This window comes from Microcebus murinus, chromosome 15 (assembly GCF_040939455.1).
Source record: "Microcebus murinus isolate Inina chromosome 15, M.murinus_Inina_mat1.0, whole genome shotgun sequence".
NCBI classification, from domain to species: Eukaryota; Metazoa; Chordata; class Mammalia; order Primates; family Cheirogaleidae; genus Microcebus; species Microcebus murinus.
Window position 1 is genome coordinate 164,209 of NC_134118.1, and position 4,005 is coordinate 168,213.

Genomic DNA, 4,005 nt, shown 5'->3' on the forward strand with positions numbered 1-4,005 from the left:
GAACAGAGGAGGAGTTGCTTCTTATGGGTGACCAAAGAAAGTGGTTTCTTGAGATGGAATTTGGTGGAGTTCACTCTCATCTTGAGATGGAATCTCCTGGTGAAGATGCTGTGAGTATTGCTGAAATGGCTACCAAGGATTTAGAACATTCCAGCAACTTAGTGAGTAAAGCGGCCACAGCCTTGGAAAGGACTGACTCCAATGTCGAAAGGAGTTGTCCTGTGGCTGATCAAATAGTATCACGTGCTCAAGAGAAACCTTTTGCCGAAGGAAGAGTCCATCGAAGAAGCAACCCACACAGGTCTCTTATCTTAAGCAATTGCCACAGCTACCTTAACCTCCAGTGACCACCACCCTAATCAATCAGTAGCCACCAATATGCAGGCAAGACCTTTGATCAGCAAAAAAAAAACAACATTAAGACTCAACGGAAGGCTGAGATGGTCATTACCACTTTTTAGCAATAAAGTATTTTTATTTAGTTATATTTTTAATTTTTTAATTTTTTTTTTTGAGACAGAGTCTCACTCTGTCACCCAGACTAGAGTACCATGTGGTCAGCCTCGCTCACAGCAACCTCCAACTCCTGGGCTCAAGCGATCCTCCTGCCCCAGCCTCCCAAGTAGCTGGGACTATAAGCATGCGACACCATGCCCGGATGATTTTTTCTATGTATTTTTAGTTGGCCAATTAATTTCTTTCTATTTATAGTAGAGACGGGGTCTCGCTCTTGCTCAGGCTGGTTTCGAACTCCTGACCTTGAGCAATCTGCCTGCCTCGGCCTCCCAGAGTGCTAGGATGACAGGTGTGAGCCACTGCACCCGGCCAATAAAGTATTTTTAAATCAAGGTATGTACATTATTTTTTCTGACAAGATGCTATTGCATACTTAATAGACTACAGTATAATATAAACATAACTTTTATATCTGCACTGGAAGACCAAAAACTTTGTGTGACTTGCTTTTATTGCAACATTCACTTTATTGCAGTGGTCTAGAAGTGACCCTGCAGTGTCTCTGAAGTCTGCCTGTCACTTAAACATTTGCAGCAACCCCAGTTTCCTCGTGTGAATAATGATGTCTATCTCATAAATGGCTTCAATACGAAAATGCAAGACTGTGGTTAGACTATGATATCCCTGGCATATTGTAAATGTTCAATTAAAGATAGCTAATAGTATGATGATAAAATTCATAATCTGGGCCCAGCTTGACGCTGACCCTATTCTTGACCGTGACTCTAAACCTAACCCTAACTCTAACCCTAACCTTAGCTCTGCATTTAACCCTTACCGTAACCTTAACCATAAACCTAAACTTAACCCTACCCTAACCCTTAGCCTAATTCTAACCTTACTCTAACCCGAACACTGATCATAACCCAGAATTTGACCTTGACCCTGACCCTGACCCGAACGATAACCAAAATCCTGACCCTGACCTTGACCATACCCATGATGCTGACCCTGACCTTGACACTGACCCTGACTTTGACCGTAACCCTAACCCTAACTCTAACCCTAACTGAAACCCTAAACCTAGCTCTGCATTGAACCCTTACCCTAACATTAACCATAACCCTAACAGTAACTCTACCCTAACCTAAACGTTACTCAAACCCAAACACAGACCCTGACCCTTGCTGTGACGTTGAGTCTTACCCAGACCCTAACGCTAACCATGACCCTGACCCTGACCTTGACCCTGACCCTAACCCTAAACCTAACTCTAAACCTAACCCTAGCTCTGCATTTAACCATTCAGCTAACCTTAACCATAACCCTAACCGTAACCCTACCCTAACCCTAACTCTAACCTTACTCTAACCCGAACACTGACCCTGACCCAGGCTTTCACCAATACCCTGACTGAGACCCAAACGCTAACCATGACCCTGACACTGACCCTGACCATAACCATGACCCTGACCCTGAATTTAATGCTGACCCTGACATTGACCCTGACCCTAACACTAACCCTAAATCTATCCCTAACCCTAGCTCTGCATTTAACTTTTACCCTATCTTAACTATAACCCTAACCGTAACCCTACCCTAACTCAATCCCTAACCCTAACCTTACTCTAACCCGAACACTGACCCTGACCCTGCCTTTGACCTTGACCCTGACCCTGAGCCTAACGCTAACCATGACCGTGATCCTGACCTTAACTGTAACCATGACCCTGACCGTGACCTTGATGATTACCCAGACCTTGACCCTGACCCTACCCCTTATGCTAAAAGTAACGATAACCCTAGCTCTGCATTTAACCTTTACCCTACCTTAACCATAACCCTAACCGTAACCGTACCCTAAATCGATCCCTAACGCTAACCTTACACTATCTCGAACACTGACCCTGACCCAGGTTTTGACCTTGACCCTGACCCAGACCCTAAAGCTAACCATGACCCTGATCCTGACCTTGACATTAAAAATGACACAGACACTGACCTTGACGCTGACCCTGTCCTTGACCGTGACTCTAACCTTAACCCTAAATCTAACCCTAAATTTAGCTTTGCATTTAACCCTTACCATAACCTTAACCATAACCCTAACCGTAACCCTACCCTTACCCTAACTCTAACATTACTCTAACCTGAACACTGACCCTAACCCAGGCTTTAACCTTGACCCTCACCCGGACCCGAACGCTAACCCTAACCCTGTCCTTGACGTTGACCTTACCCAAGAAACTGACCCTGCACTTGACGCTGACCCTGACCTTGACCGTGACTCTAACCCTAATTCTACCCCTAACCCTAACCCTAGCTGTGCATTGAATCCTTACCCTAACCTTAACCATAACCCTAACAGTAACCCTACCCTAACCCTAACCCTAACGTTACTCAAACCCAAACACAGACCCTGACCCTTGATTTGACCTTGAGTCTTACCCAGACCCTAACGCTAACCATGACCCTGACCCTGACCTTGACCGTAACCATGACCCTTACCCTGACCTTGAAGCTGACCCTGACCTTGACCCTGACCGCAAACCTAACCCTAACCCTAACTCTAACCCTAACCCTAGCTCTGCATTTAACCCTTACCCTAAGCTTAACCATACTGCTAAACGAAACCCTACCCTAACCCTAACTCTAACCTTACTCTAACCCTAACACTGAGCCTGAACCTGGTTTGACCTTGACCTTGACCCTGACCTTGAATGTAACCATGACCCCGACCCTGACCTTGACCCTGATCATAACGCTAACCCCAAGTCTAACCCTAACACAAGCTCTACATTTAACCCTTACCCTAACCAGAACCAGAAACCTAACAGTAACCTTACCCTAACCCTAACCGAATCTTACTCTAACCCGAACACTGACCATGACCCTGGCTTTGACCTTGACTCTGACCCAGAACCTAACCCTAATTTTGACCCTGATCATGACCTTGAATGTAACCATAACCCTGACACTCACCTTGAGGCTGACCCTAACCTTGACCCTGACCCTAAACCTAACCCTAACCGTAACTGTAACCCTAACCCTAGCTCTGCATTTAACCCTTACCCTAACCTTAACCATAATGCTAACCGTAACCCTACCCTAACCCTAACCCTAACCCTAACTCGAAACTTACTCTAACCGGAACACTGACCCTGACCCTGTCTTTGACCTTGACCCTGACCCAGAAACTAACGCTAACCATGAACCTGACCATGACCTTGAATGTAACCATGACACTGACCATGACTTTGATGCTGACCCTGACCCTGACCCTAAACCTAACCCTAACCGTAACTGGAACCTTAACCCTAGGACTGCATTTAAACCTTACACTAACCTTAACCATAACCCTAACCGTAACCCTACCCTAACCCTAACTGTAACCTTATTCTAACCGGCACACTGACCTGACCCTGCGTTTGACCTTCACCCTGACTCTGACCCTAACACTTAACATGACCCTGATCCTGACCTTGACCGTAACCATAACCCTGACGCTTTCCTTGATGCTGATCCAGACCTTGACTCTGACCCTAACCC